This window comes from Pteropus medius, unplaced genomic scaffold (assembly GCF_902729225.1).
Source record: "Pteropus medius unplaced genomic scaffold, Ma_sr-lr_union100, whole genome shotgun sequence".
NCBI classification, from domain to species: Eukaryota; Metazoa; Chordata; class Mammalia; order Chiroptera; family Pteropodidae; genus Pteropus; species Pteropus medius.
In genome coordinates, this window is record NW_024355205.1 from 22,340,084 (window position 1) to 22,355,733 (window position 15,650).

Sequence of the window (15,650 nt, forward strand, 5' to 3'; positions counted from 1 at the left end):
GGTTGAATCAATCACAAATGGCTAATGATTAATCACTTATGCCTATGCAATGAAATCTCCATAAAAACCTAAAAGGACATGGTCTAGAGAGCTTCTGGTTTGGTGAGCAGATGGCGATTTGGGTATGAAAATGGCAAGCTTGGAGAGAGCATAAAAGTTTCACACTCTTTCCGGTATGTATCTCTCTTATCTGGCTGTTCCTGAGTTACATCCTTTTATATCAAAAGGATTGGTGATTGAGTAAGTAAAATATTTTTTTGAGTTCTGGGAGCTATTCTAGCAAATTAATCAAACACAAGATGGGGGCCACCAGAACCTCTAATCTATAACTGGTGGATCAGAAGAACAGGAGACAACCTGGACTTTCCACTGGTGTCTGAAGGGGCGGGGACAGTCTTGTGGGACTCAGCTCTTAACCTGTGGAATTTGATGCTGTCTCCAGGTAGATAATGTTAGCATTGAGTTGAATAGTAGGACACCCAGCTGATGTCAGTGAATTGCTTAGATATGTGGGAAAATTCTCCCACTCCCACATTGGAATTGGTACTAGAGCCATTTTAGCATACTCACAGTGGTCTTCGGCAGCAGGAGAGGCAGTATGAAACTGAGCTGACAGCAGGCTTTCTGCCCAGATTGGGCTGAGAAAGTGGAGACTGCAAGTTCACCATCCAAGGGTATTTGCAGAGCTAACCAGCAAAGTTCTGCTTTGTAGTGACAATGTTGAACTTGACCAGAATCTGTGTTTCCCCAAAACAGCAACACTCAAGAAATTCCCCAGCTGTCGTATGTTCCCAGAAATGGCTGACTGCAAGGAACCACTCTTCTCTATATGACTTCGATAAGACTCAATGGCTAACCCATTTTACCTCTGACAAGGCCAAGTCCTCATTCTTTGTCTCCTGAATGATGAGTTGTGTTGTTTATCCTCACTGAGCAAGCTGGACAAAATGCCTGCTAACTTATCCAAACTTTAGTCAGTCTTCTCTACTTCCCCAGGCCCCTAAACCCTCACATACTCCTGGTCATTTCAGTGCTGAACAACTCCTTTGCAGCCTCTCCTGAGAACTGGCTGACCTCAGGAGAAAATGTCCCCTGATCAGCTGGCCTCTCACACCAGTGCTCATCCCACTTCCCCTCACTTGGTTATTTCTCGCCTCATTTACTCTTCCCTGCAAGAGAAAAGCCCCTTTTCTGATATCACTTGACACCCTGTAGATCTTCTGGTAGATTTTCCATGTTGCAATAGTCCCCCTGTCCCCATTACAAGAGTGTTACTGCCCATCATAATAGTCTTCCTCCCCTTGTTGCAGTAATCCTTTCGAATACATTCTTCCTAAACTCCAGATTTGCTTTTATTTGACAGAGTACATCTAAGGCCTTGCCTGGGGAATAAGGTGCAAGGATTTCCTTTCTTCTAATGCTTCAAAGTCATGTAAGCCTTTTCCTCATATTTCTTCTAATGCCAACTGTGAAAGGAGCAAGGGGAAAAACGGAGAAAATTTAAGATTGAATTATCTCAAGGATACTGCCTTCTACTTCAAAAATCCTGTTTAAATTATTGGATCAGACTAAGGTTTTCATTGATTTTTTTTTTTTTTTTTTTTTTGCTAAAATTATTTTTCCTATTATTCCTTCTATGCCCAGAAGATTTATTTTGGGAAGAGTCCAAATAATAGAGACATTTTAGAGAATTAAATAAAACATTTATTCTCTGCGCATCTGAGTATCATGAGAACTGACTATACTTATAAATCTTTGACCTTCAAAATAAGTCCTTTGTTTCTTAGCCTCTGTTTCTTATTTTACAAATCAGTTTCTGGGTCCTTCAACCTAGCATTTTTTTTATATGTTTTACTTATACTAATTTATCTCAAAAATTTTTTGATCGTTTAAATGCCTTCTTCTGTTGAAGACAGTTGCCTATCACCAAGAAAAATGGGAAACAGTAATCCCTGTGTGAAAATCATTTTATTCATTTGAGGAGGAAATGATAAAGGGCCTATGTTGCTCCACTCCTTGCATCTTTCACATAAAACCTTGCGCCCTACTCTTATTACAATCTGCCCACATTACTTTTATACACATGATTTAACTTGGTGTATCCAGTTATGTATGGACGTATGCATGTATGTATGCATATATGCATATATTTATTTATTATGCCTATTTTTTAGTAATGAGTCTGCTACATACTCCCTAATAATAAAATTATTTCAAACTCTAAATATTTTTTACACAAAAGGAAATCAGAGAAATTTTTTAGTTCTCTGATTGCAAGATTTTTAGGACCATATATGACATTTCCTTGAATTTCCAATAATTCCTAGAATTCTATTTTACAAAATAATAAAAGAGCATAAGCTGATTTTAGAATGTATTCACAGCACTGTTTACTCATCTAAGTTCTTTCTAAACCCTGTAAATTGTCCTTGATCTACAGACATGTTCTTCATGATTATTTATGAATATTATTTATAAAGTAAAATGCATCGGCAATGCTAAGCAACCGACTTTGCAGTAGGTTAAACTCTACAGAGAGAATATATATTTTAAAAAGTCCAGTCCTGACAGACAAATATTGTACCAGTACAAATGTCAGCCATGAGATAATTCATGCTGGTCATTATTTTAGAAGAGCTGGAAATAGAACATTGTTATAGAAATTTGTCAGAAGAAGCCTGATTTTTAATAGATTACATAGAAATATGAAATGATTTATGATAGAACACTTAAAATCTTCACAGGCAAAGGAAACAAAGTGCATGGTCAAAAGGAAGGCTGGGTTCAATTGTGGAGGCTGGGAGAAGTCATGTTGAGGAAAGAAAAGGGCATATTGTATACCAAGTCATCCAGGAGCATTTGATATGTTTGCATGTGGGTATAAAATGACTTAATGAAGAGTAAAAGAAAATGATAGTGGAAGAGGAAGACACATTCTTAACAGCAAAATGAAAGCAGCTAGGGAATATTAACAGAAGGTAAGATGCATATAGTGTGTATGCCCACTTAATTGCAAATTTCACTGTCAGACGTGGCTACGTTTGTCAATTAATTTTAGGCAATGAGATGATTGAATAAAAAAACAAAAACCTTTTCAGTGTGTGGCCCTCTCACTGAGTGGATATATAAAACCATAAAGCACAAACAGCACAGCTCAAGCTCTGATCTTTTCTGAAGATGATTTTTTTTCCCTACCTATTAATCTTCCTTAGAAATATTCACCTGGAGAGGAAAAATGCTTTTTCTTCTATCACAAAGCAGGCAAGCCTTTGAAATTCCATCTTTGTTCTTTACAATGTAGACTTGTATAATGTACAAAGAATTCTCTCTGAAGTCCATAAACAAAAGAATGCCTTGCTGTACACAACTTATCTGTTTAACTAAGAGAGCTTTCTTCTCCTCTGTTATGATTTAAAGTGTTTCAATATGCCACAAAACTAAGATCTAGTCATTGCAACAATTGACCGAGGATTCCCACTGAGATTTTAGGAAAGGAAACAAGCATCACACAATTTTACATTAAGAAAGACCCGAAAAGCACATTGGAAATTGTTTAACGATTATTTTTATTCTTTAAAAATACTAAAATAATTACATTTTCAGTGAATGATGTGTACCATGGTCAGAGATAATCTGTTTATAACTTATTTGCCTGTATAAAAATATTTTATATGATATAGACATGCCTGTTATCCAAATAATTTAAACTACATGAACTAGAAACAACGATCAAAAGTAATTTTCTATATTAAAAGTATGCATTTGAGTTCCAATCATGGAAATAAATTTTAACTTGTGACAAAGATACAGTTTCATTGTTATCTTAAGGTGAAATTCTGTCATGCCCCCGATTTGAAGCATTTTGTCCCCTGTGAACCTTACCCACTCATTTTTTTTTTTTTCCTTGATCTTGTGACCTTTGGGAGGTAGTCTTCGATTAAGAACTCTTCTTCCTTTGCCTGTAATTCCCTCTCTCCCTCACTCTCTCCCTTCCTCCTTCCCTCCATCACTTTCTCTCTTTCTCTCATTCTCTCATTCTTTCTCTCTCAAAGTTAACGTTAGCAGAAAATAATCTTCTGGAAATGTATGAGAATTTAGAAGATTTGAGTAAAAACGGTGTCCAACATGGAAATGTCCCATTCTGAAGCATTATGTTCATTTCTGAATACTGCTTTTGGTACAGCAGCGTGATAAGGAAATAAGAGAAGTGAAGGAGTGCTATGTTGATTCTGGCGGCTTGAGTACCGTTCTCATCTTTTTCTGCTACTTTCTGGGAGAATTGGCATGCAGAGTAGAATATACATTGGAGAGGCACTTGGGACATCCAGGTTTCAGATGTGCATTAAAAGCCAGGAGACCTTGATTTTTCTCTCCAGAACATAGATTTTACATTCATAAAATGAAGTAGTTGGATCGGATGATGTTACTATTTTTGATTTTTAATTTCTATGACTCTGTCATTCAACAAGAAAATTAGAGACCTGTGAAAAGAGGAATGAGACAGAATGACACAAAAGCCCCGTGCCTGGTTTGGGCCTCAAATAAATGTATAAATATTTAATGCATATACAGAATGTTCTGTAAATATGTTATATAATACATAAAATTAGACATTACATTGTTGGTCTTTTTTTTTACCCCACCTATTTTAATGATTATTATTGGCCTAAAAACTTTTTTTTAATTCTTCATGTGACCTACTATTGTGCCTTTACAAATTCTTGATTTTTCCCATGATTGCAGGATAAAATATATCAACATTTTTCTCTATAATAGAGTTGGATAATTATATGCATCGCCAAGACAAAAATGAAAAGAGATATGTGATATTAACTAATCTCAAAAGACTCCTGATAAAAATATTTAGCTCTGTGAAATGTGTATTCAAATATTTACTTAAAAATGGTATTTTACATATACTCTACTTAATTTTTGGTAGGCAGATTCTTAAATGAATTTAATAATATGTTACCATCCTTTTTTGATAGCCAAGTTTCTTTAAGTCAGTTCAACATAAAATTTAAATAAAAAATAAGTTTCAATATGTTTAAACAGTTTCAGCAATACAGAATCATTGCAATAAGATATGACTAAGGGGCTGGTATTTGAGAACAGCAGAGTGAGTAATGCAGTGAACCCTACTCCCAACAAAACAACCTTTTAAATAGAAGGAAATTAAAAATAGAATTATTTAAAATCTCTGGAAATTGTTTTACGGGCATAAAGAAAATGGAAAAACACTCAAGAAAATCTACTAAATCTCATTAAGAATAGCAGGAGACTGTGGCATTTGAGACATGATGTGCTGTTTTTCTCCCTCCCAGCTCCATGTATAAAAACTCTAATGACCAAGAAAAAAAGAAAAAAGACTTAAATTACTAAAATCGGTAATGAAAAAAGGCACATAACTACAGTTCTGAGGTCTGCTCTGGTGTCCCTCTGTCTGATTTTATGGAAAAGTAGCCAGGGGGTCGTTCCGCCTTCGAAGGCTCAGGACCTAGAACGCAACTTAGGTCAAGATGTTATATTTAGCTTGCCAGAGGTCCAGATCTTGTGACCATTAGTCAGGTCCAAGCTATTGTCTTCTGCTGCCTTAGTGGTTACTGATTATCCAGGGGAAAGACTAGGTCTGTGAGGGGTATAGAGAGAGAGGAAAAAAAAATTATTTCTAAAGCTGTAGTCACAAACCAGATCAAACTCATAAAGACCCTCAGTTTCAGAATTAATGAGTTCAACAAGTTTGCAGGATACAAGATCAATGTACAAATTTCAGTTGTATTTCTACACACTAACAGTGAACAATCTGGAAATAAAAAATTGTTTAAATTATTGTTAAAGCAAATATAAATTAATGGAAAAACATTTAATGTTCATGGATCAGAAGGCTTAATTGTCTTCAAATGACGATGCTTTCTCAAATGATCTACAGATTCAATACAATTCCTTAAAACCCAAACTAGATTTTTGTTTTACAGAAATTGACTAGCTGATCCTAAAATTCATATGAAAATGCAGGAAAACCAAAACAATGTTAGTAAATAACAAAAGGGAGGATTCACATTTTTTGATTTCTTTCTACACAGCCACAGTAATCAAGACAGTATAAACTGATATGAAGACAAACATATAAATCAGTGTGTACTGATGTTAGGATAAACATAAAAATACACAAGAGAAATAAATACACATGTACACACACACACAAAACTTTGTACAAATATTTATGGAAGCATTATTAATTATAACCAAAAAGTTGAACAGCGAATATTAATCAACTGATGAACAGATAAGCAAATGTTAGATAGATAATTGTTAAATATTATTGTTAACCCATTTCCTGTTTGCCTGAAAATACTTGCTGAGGCGCTTGAGGCTGCAGTGTTTACCCCAAGATAACTCACAGATTACAGTCCTAACCTTACCCTCAAAGTTTACCATGAACTATCTCGCTTTCATTATTATTTTAACATCACTCTAGTATACATAGTCTTTGGAAATAAATGACATCATTCTATTTATAACATTCTGTTTTTAGTAGTGATATTTTCATCTACAAAATATAGTAATTCTCAATGGCTGAAAATGTCAAATTCTAGAAAATTTAGCATTCCTATGCATGATGTTAACATCATTCTCAAACAGTTGTTAGCCGAAGATTCATTTGATGAATCCAATTTATGTATACATTTCTGTTACATTAGGATTAGAGACAAGTTGTTTAGAAATAACTCCAAGAACAGTTTTTATATTTTATTTTCACGTTGAAAATCAAATTTGCTTCAGCCTCAGAGAGTGTGTTTATGTAAAATTAAATTAACACTGGCAGCAAGCTGCACTTTTTCTTTCTAAACAGGAAATGGGTTAAAAAGAAATTAAGTGCTATTACATGCTACAACATGGATAAAAGAAAGTATCCAGGTACAAAAGGCGATACATTATGTGATTTCATTTGTATAAAATGTCCAGAATATACAGATCTATAAAGAAGAGAAAATATTTGTTGTCTGGAGTTGGGAGAGGGAGAAGTGACTACTAACAGGTCCAAGACTTCTTTTGGGGTTGGTTAAATTGTAGTTAAAATTACACAATGCTGTGAACATATTAAAAACCATTGTGTTGTACACTTTGTTGTTATACATGAGTGAATCGCATGATACGTGAATTATATCTCAGTAAGAATGTTTAAAAAAAAATGATGAAGAAATGTAATTTGAAGTGAGGAATTGAACAAAAAAGTGTGCAAGATTTACCAAAATGGCATACTTTATTAAATTCCCACTCAAGAAACTGAATAATAATTAAATTAGCTTTTGATATTAATATAAAAATGAGCACATACACATAAAATAACATGAACATTTTTCATAAACAAAATATGCCATAAAAGAGAAATACTTTGAGAAACAATAATGATAAAGTAGATGAGAACAAAACAAAATCCCTCCTCTGTGCTCTGCTACATATGTGGCACCACTAAATAAAGCTGTCGGTTCCTCCCCATGTGAAGAGAAACAGAAGTTACTTGTGAGTGGATAATGGAATTTACCTTTAGAATCACATAAGAGAAGCCCTTTGATGACTGACCACTGCCTTAAACATTTGTGAAGAGAGTAACCAGTTGATAAAGAGAGTATACTGCCTAGAAGAGTGTACATATTCTCTCTCTCTCTCTCTCTCTCTCTCTAACTCTGTCTCACACACACACACACACACACACACACACACACACACTCACACTCACACTCCACACACAGTCTTGATTTATTTTTGTTTTTGTTTTATGCAGCTTTAGGGATATTCAAGTTCTCTGAAACCAATTCTTGAACCCAGAGGGTTGTCTGGAACTCACCATTAAAATCCCTGCTTTGCATGATGGAGAGGTAGGAAAACCTAACAATCCAGAGACATAGAAGGGTTGTATTTCCATGGCTTAGTTGGGTCAGGCTTAAGAGTTTTTTTTGGGGGCGGGGTGGTAATCAATGCCTACAGGTAGGAACTAGGTAGATATTGTAGATGAACACTTTGGAAAGTGGGCCATGGACTGGATGCTACAGAGTAGTAGAGTAGAAAGAACAGTCAGTCTAGATTAGATCTTGTCGGCTATTTAGATACTTAATAGTTGTTAATCACAGGAGTTATTTTTTTTAACTTCTCCAGAAAAAGTGGGAAAATATTACCTACTCCATATTTTTGTTATAAGTACTAAATGAAATTATGTATGTATAGCAGGTACTCCAGTGCATGGTGTTTAATAGGTTGACAGTTTATGATTTTTCGTATTGTGAGAAAAGAACCTTGAAATTTAAGAATAAAAACAAACTCAAGGGCTTGAGGTCCAGCAAGAGAACTCGAGAGGAGAGTTAGCCTAGTTTCTGAGATTAGATAAAGGAAGAAAATTAAAAAATATAGTCATCAAAAGAGAAGTTGGGATAATAGATTTGGGGGTACTGACAGCAAGACTGTCTCTGTTAGGACTGGTCTGAGACAATGCCTCCCCTTTCATGTATCATAGAATGGTGAGGGTTTGGATTTTCCTAAAGCTGGAGATGAGCACACAAGAGAGGGTGCATTTCACCCACATCTACCATGAGCTGAGCAGCACAGTAATTGAAAGCCATGAAGTGATCATCACTGATGGACTGGCTGTAGCTTCCTGAGTCAAGGATAACAATGAATCTATTACCTGGATCTTGTGACTCTGATGATACAAGCTTTGTTTCTTTCTACTTTATTTACCTTGATATTGAACACATGCAAGGAAAGAGTCTGAGAAGAGCAGAAATGATTAATGGAATCAACTATCTGAGTTATGAAGAAAGATTGCAGGAACTGAAAATGTATTGTTTAGTTAAGCATCAGTTGCCTAAAGATGTAATATTCTCCAAGTACTTGAAAGATGAAAATTATATGCTGTCCTTCATATGTAAATTTAAAACTACTATCTCATCAGTGGAACTTGTGTGTTAAGTTCTTTTTCTCAGTGATAAGAATAGCTTTTAACAATTTAAAACACTCTCCTTCATTCAATCCCTCTTATGACCAATTGGACTCACATAATGGGCCAGGAGTAATGATGTGCTTATATATAGGAGAAAGACTAAACTGTCTAATTTTAATAGAGACTAAATCTTATACCACTGAAAATTTTTTTTTTCCCCCCAAATCACCTGCATCTCTGATTCTCTGACACCAACAGCGTGTCCAATAATGTAATTCAGTTCTGACATTATCTACCTGGTTCAGATGCCACAGGTACAAGGGACTGAGTCCTATAAGACTACCCCTACTTCAAATGCCAGTCACAAGTCCCAAGCCATACACACTTATGACCAACTGGCTATAAATCAGGATGTTCCCATGACCTCCTCCTCGGATTTGATAATTTGCTAGAACAGCTCACAGAACTCAGGAAAACTCTTTACTTCCATTCACTGGTGTATTATAAAGGATACAACTCAGGAATGACCAAAATGGGAGAGATACATAGGTCTAGGTAAAAGGGGGTTTGATGGTGCAGATTTTCCATGCTCTCTCTGGACATGCTCCCACCTCAGCACCTCTATGTGTTCCTCAACTTAGAAGCTCTCAAAACCCTGTCTTTTAGGGATTTTTATGGAGATTTCATTGGTCATTGGTGATTAACTCAATCTCCAGCCCTCTCCTCCCCAAAGGGTGGGGAGTATGGTTGAAATTTCAATACTTCTAATCAAGGTGTGGTCCATCCTGAAGCTATGACTATCTAGGGAACCAAGAGTCACCTCATTAGAACAAAAGACTCTCCTATCACCTTTATCTCTTAGGAGATTACAAGGGTTTAGGAGCTCTGTGCCAAGAACTAGGACAAGGACCAGATATCTTTTTATGATACCAGAAGTCACTCCTGTTTTTGACCAAGGATCCTTCATGGGAAAATAATCCTAAGGGTTAAAAGATGCTGGCAAATTACTAGAGTCCCATTAAGTCATTAACAATCAGTCCAAGTCCATCATCCTGTTGTATGAAAATGTCTCTCATTTTCAGGATTCCATTAGATCTTGTCAGGTTCCCAAAGCATAAGTGGTCTCAGCAATATATGGCTTTATCCTTACAGGCATCTGATATATAGTAAGTCCTCACTTAACGTCATTGGTAGATTCTGTGACTTTAAGCAAAATGACATGACAAACCAGTTTTACCATAAGCTTATTGATAAAAACATGAATTAAATTCCAAAGGTATCGCATCAATATAACAAAACAACATTGAGAGCCTGCTCTAATTGATCTGAGGCAATATCATCTCTCACTTTGAGCCAGTTTCCAGGTGTTCATGTTAAAGAACAAAAACCAACTGAGTAAATCTGAAAATTTAATTGGCTTTATTAAGCTATTCACGAATCTGGGGGCATCTCATCTAGCAACTAGAAAGGAGCTCCCAGGGGCTGTACAAAATGGAACACTTTTATAGGAAGAAGATGGGGCATGGGAGCTATTAGCAAAAGAAAAGATGGGATTGTTTTAGACCAGGACATCATCTTTTGTGGGTAAAGGGAATGACAAGGGCTTTATTATGCAGATCACTCTGCTTTCTATGGAGGGTGGAGAGGGCTCAAGTGACACTTTTCCTCCTTGGTCTTGACCAGAAAATTCCAGACTAGTTGATTAAGATTACATTTCTCCTGAAGTTTGAAACTGCAGTTAGGTCATGGGCTTTAGCACAAGTGATATCATTTTGGGCCTGTGCTGTTTTACAATGTAATAGTGGATTTCCCTCATTTTATAAGCCATTTTCTCATTTCTTTATCCTAGGCTACTATTTCTCCTTTCCATTTATGCCCAGACTTTTCCATTTTGGGAAGGTACATTAGGGTTAGCCACCGCGCTGGTCTAGATTATAAGCAGTAATACTAGTCTAGAAAGTACTGTCCCTCATACATTCCCATTCACATATGGTAGGGTTACAGAGGTATAGAACTAGTGGACTACTTTTATCACTAGGCGATAGAGCTGCATTCACTGTTAACCCCAGTTTTACCATATGGGTATAGATAGACACAACCTGTTTTGTCAGTTCCTTAGGAATTCTGACAAAAAAAAAAAAGATTTATTTTTAATTAAAAATTATTGTGATGACATTGATCAACAAAATTCAATGAGTTTCAAGTACACAATTCAGCAGTATATTATATATACATATTACATTGTGTGTAAACCACCTAAAGTTAGATTTCCTTCCATTACCACTTATTTAACCCCTTTTACCCAATCTTCCCCCGCCCTCCTTCTCTCTAGTACCCACCATCCCACTGTTCAAGTCCATGGGTCTCTATTTGTTTGTCATGTTTGTTTGTTCCTTTTAGATTTATATCCCACACATGAGTGATATCATGTGGTTTTCAACTTTTTCTGTCTGACTTGTTTTGCTTAGCATGATTAACTCAAGATCCATCCATGTTATCACAAATGACCATATTTCATCTCTTCTTATAGCTAAGTAATATTCTACTGTATATATGTACCACATCTTCGTTATCCAATCATCAATTGTAGGACACTTCAGTTGCTTCTATGTTCTGACCACCATGAATAATGTTGCTGTGAACATCGGTGTTCATATGTCTTTTCAGATAAATTATTTCAGACTTTTAGGGTAAATACCCAGTAGAGGGATTGCTAGATCATATGTTAGTTAAATTCTCAAATTTTTGAGGAACCTCCATACTGTTTTCCATAGTGCTTGAACCAACTTGCAGTCCCACCAGCAGTGTATGAGGGTTCCTTTTTCTCTGCGTCGTCTCCAACATTCGTTATAACTTGTCCTATTGAAGATAGCCATTCTAACATGTATGAGATGTTATCTCATTGTGATTTTGATATGCATATCTCTAATAGCTAGTGAAGCTGAGCATCTTTTCATATGTCTGTTGGTCATTTTTATGTCTTCTTGGGAGAGGTGTCTGTTCAGGTCTTTTGCCCATTTTTTTAATTGGATTGTTTGTTTTTTGTTGTTATTGAGTTATACAAGTTCTTCATGTATTTTAGATATTTAAGCCCTTATCAGAGGCATTGTTTGCAAATATATTCTTCCATTTAGATGATTGCTTCTTTGTCTTGTTGTTAGTTTCTTTTGCTGTGTAGAACCTTTTTAGTTGATATAGTACTATTCATTTATTTTTGCTTCTACTTCCCCTGCTTTTTAGGTCAAATTCATAAAATCCTCTTTATAAGTCCAAGGTCCATGAGTTTAGTACCTGTTTCCATCTATGCTATTTATCATTTCAGGTCTTATATTCAGGTCCTTAATCCATTTTGAGTTAATTTTGGGATGTGGTGATAGACAACAGTCTAGTTTCATTCTTTTGCAGGTGGCTTTCTAGTTTTCCCACCATTTATTGAAGATTCTTTTCTTTTTCCACTTTATGTTTTTGGCTTTTTTTGTCAAAAATTATTTGCCCACATAAATATGAGTTTACTTATGGACTCTCAATCCTGTTCCACGGGCCTATGTTTTTGTTTTTTTACCAATACCATGACATTTTGATTATTGTCACTTTGTAGTATAATTTGAAGTCAGACAGAGTGACGCCTCTAGCCTCGTTCTTTTTTCTCAGGATGGCTTTGGCAATTCAGAGTCTTTTGTGCTTCCATACAAATCTGATGATTTTTTGTTATATTTCTTTAAAAAATGCTGATGAGGTTTTGATTGCATTAAACCTGTATAATGCTTTAGGTAATAAGGTCATTTTAATTACGTTGATTCTTCCAATCCAAGAACACAGAATATCTTTCCATTTCTTTGTGTCTTATTCAATTTGGTAGAGTCTTATAGTTTTCATTGTGTCGTGGGCCTTCACATGTTTCTTTAGGTTTATTCCTAGGTATTTTTGTTGTCGTTGTTGCAATTGCAAAAGAGATTGATTTTTTAAATTTCTTTTTCTGACAATTCATTATTTGAGTATAGGAGCACTATGGGTTTTTGAACACCAATTTTGTTTTCCAAAACTTGACTTTATCTGTTTATTATTTCTAGTAGTGTTTTAGTGGAGCCTTTAGGGTTTTCTATATAGAGAATCATGTCATCTGCAAATAGTGACAGTTTGACTTCTTCATTTCCTATTTGAATGTGTTTTATTTCTTTCTCTTGCCCGATTGCACTTGCTAGGACCTCCAATGTTATATTGAATAATAGTGGTGATAGTGGACAGCCTTGTATTGTTCCTGATCTTAGAGGAAAGGTTTTTAGTTTTTCACCATTAAATATAATGTTGGCTGAGGGTTTGTCATAGATGGCCTTTATTATGCTGAGGTACTCTACTTCTATGCCTATTTTATTAAGTGTTTTCAATCATAAATGGATGCTGTATCTTGTCAAAGCCTTTTTCTGCATCTATTGATATGATCATGTGATTCTTATTCTCTATTTTCTTTATGTGGTGTATCATACTGAGCAATTGCATATGTTAAATCATCTCTGTGCCCCTGGGATGAAGCCCACTTGATCATGGCATATAATCTTTTTAATGTGTTGTTGTATTCAGTATGCTAATATCTTATTTAGGATTTTGCATTTGTGTTCATGAGGCATATTGGTCTGTAGTTTTCTTTTTTTGTGTTATTTTTACCAGATTTTGGTATCAGATAATAGTGGCCTCATAAAATGAGTTAGGAAACATTGCCTCCTCTTTGATTTTTTGGAAGAGTTTGAGAATTGGTATTAAATTTTTGAACGTTTGGTAGAATTCACTGGTGAAGCCATCTAGTCCTGGACTTTTACTTTTTGTTAGGTTTTTGATGATTGTTTCCATTTCATTTGCTGATTGGTCTATTTGGATTTTCCAGTTTTTCTTGATTCAGTCTACGAAGCTTGTATATTTCTAAGAGCTTGTTCATTTCTTCTAGGTTATTAAATTTGGTGTCATATACTTTTTCATTGTATTGTTGTATAATACTTTGTATTTCTGTGGTATCTGTTGTAACTTCTCTTCTTTCATTCCTGATTTTATGTATTTATGTCCTTTCTCTTTTTAATCTAGTGAGTCTAGACAGGGGTTTTGTTAATTTTATTAATTTTCTCAAAGAACCAGCTCTTTGTTGCATTTATTTTTCCTGTTGTCTTTTTGTTCTCAATTTCATTTAATTCTGCTCTAATTTTGGTTATTTTCTTCCTTCTGCTGATTTGGGATTTCATTTGTTCTTTTTCTAGTTTTTTTACGATGAAGTGTTAGGTTATTTATTCGGGCTTGTTCTTGTTTTCTGAGATAGACCTGTAATGATGTGAACTTTCCTCTTACCACTTTTACTGTGTCAAAAAAGTTTTGATATGTTGTATTTTCATTCTCATTCATTTCTGTGTATCTCTTGATCACTCTTTTTATTTCTTCTCTGACCCAGTTATTCTTCAGCAGCATGTCGTTTAACCTCCATGTATTTTTGGTTCTTCCCGCTTTCCTTTACAGTTGATCTGCAGCTTCAAAGCATTATGAGCAAAGAATGTGTTTGGTATGATTTCAGTCCTCTTCTATTTGTTAAAGCCAATTTTCCATTTCAGCATGTGATCAATCCTTGAGAATGTTCCATGTGCACTGGAGAAGAATGTATAAGCAGCTGTTTTGGGATGAAAGGCTCTGTAAATGTCATTTATGATCAGTTAGCCTCATGTGTCATTTAAGGATGTTATTTCCTTATTGATTTTCTGTCCATATCCAACAGTAGGGTATTTAGGTCCCCTATTATGATAATGTTTTGGTCAGTTTCTTCCTTTAGTTCTGTTATTAATTGCTTTATATATTTTGGGACTACCTGATTGGAGTGTCCCTCACTATTTCTCCTTACATTTTTTATCTTGAAGTCTATTTCATCAGATATAAGTATGGCTATACCCGCTTTTCTCTGAATGTCATTCACTTGGATTATCATTTCCACTCTTTCCCTTTGAGTCTATATTTGTCTTTGGAGCCGAGATGTGTCTCTTGAAGGCAACATATGTTTGGGTTTTGTTTTTTGATCCAGTCTGCAACTCTGTGCCTTTTTATTGGTGAGTTCAATCCATTTACGTTTAGGGTGATTATTGAAATCTGAGATTTTCTTATAGGCATTTTATCTTTTGTTTTCTGGTAGTTCAGTGTTTCCATTGTTTCCTTGTTCTTGTATTTCTGTCATTTTAATTTGGTTGGGTTTTGTGGGTTTTCCCTCTGGTCCTTCTTGTTTTATGTTATGTACTTCAGTTCATAATTGTGTATAGTCACTATTAAGATTGTGTAAAGGATAGTTATGCATATACAGCAGTCCATTTTCTTCTGAGTGTGTTTTTTCTCCTTTCCCCTTTGCGAATTTGGATCTTTGAATCCTCCCCTTTTCTGTTATTGTTGTCTCAAACTGTCCCTTTTGTATGCTGGATGTTCATTTCTAATTTGCAATAGAAATTATTTTAATGTGTAAGCTTATAATCCCATTCTTAATAAGGGTTGCACTGTTCTGCTTTTGTCTACCTGCTAGCTGTCATACTCATAGTTCTGCATTTTTTTGTCATTTTTTTCAAGTGGGCTGACCCCTTTCAGTATTTCTAGTAATGCAGGCTTCATGGCAGAGAATTACCTCAACTTTTATATGTCTGTAATGGTCTTTATTTCTCTTTCATATCTAAAAGAGAGCTTTGCTGGATATATTATTCTT

The 15,650-nt window shown here is 35.2% G+C and overlaps 3 long non-coding RNA genes across 3 annotated transcripts in view; 2 read left to right on the forward strand and 1 right to left on the reverse strand.

Annotated features, from left to right (window-relative positions):
- LOC120598650 (uncharacterized) lies at nt 1-9,132 on the forward strand. Its single transcript, XR_005651682.1, has 4 exons — nt 1-173; nt 1,364-1,432; nt 7,787-7,880; nt 8,513-9,132. It is a non-coding gene; the product is annotated as an uncharacterized LOC120598650 (long non-coding RNA).
- Nucleotides 1-15,650, forward strand: part of LOC120598651 (uncharacterized) — a 212,874-nt gene that overhangs the window by 8,369 nt on the left and 188,855 nt on the right. The window lies entirely within an intron of this gene.
- The window catches only part of LOC120598648 (uncharacterized), a 27,451-nt gene continuing 15,690 nt past the window's right edge, over nt 3,890-15,650 (reverse strand). Inside the window, exon 2 of the long non-coding RNA XR_005651681.1 lies at nt 3,890-5,629. This is a non-coding gene — a long non-coding RNA (uncharacterized LOC120598648). The remainder of the gene's footprint in view (nt 5,630-15,650) is intronic.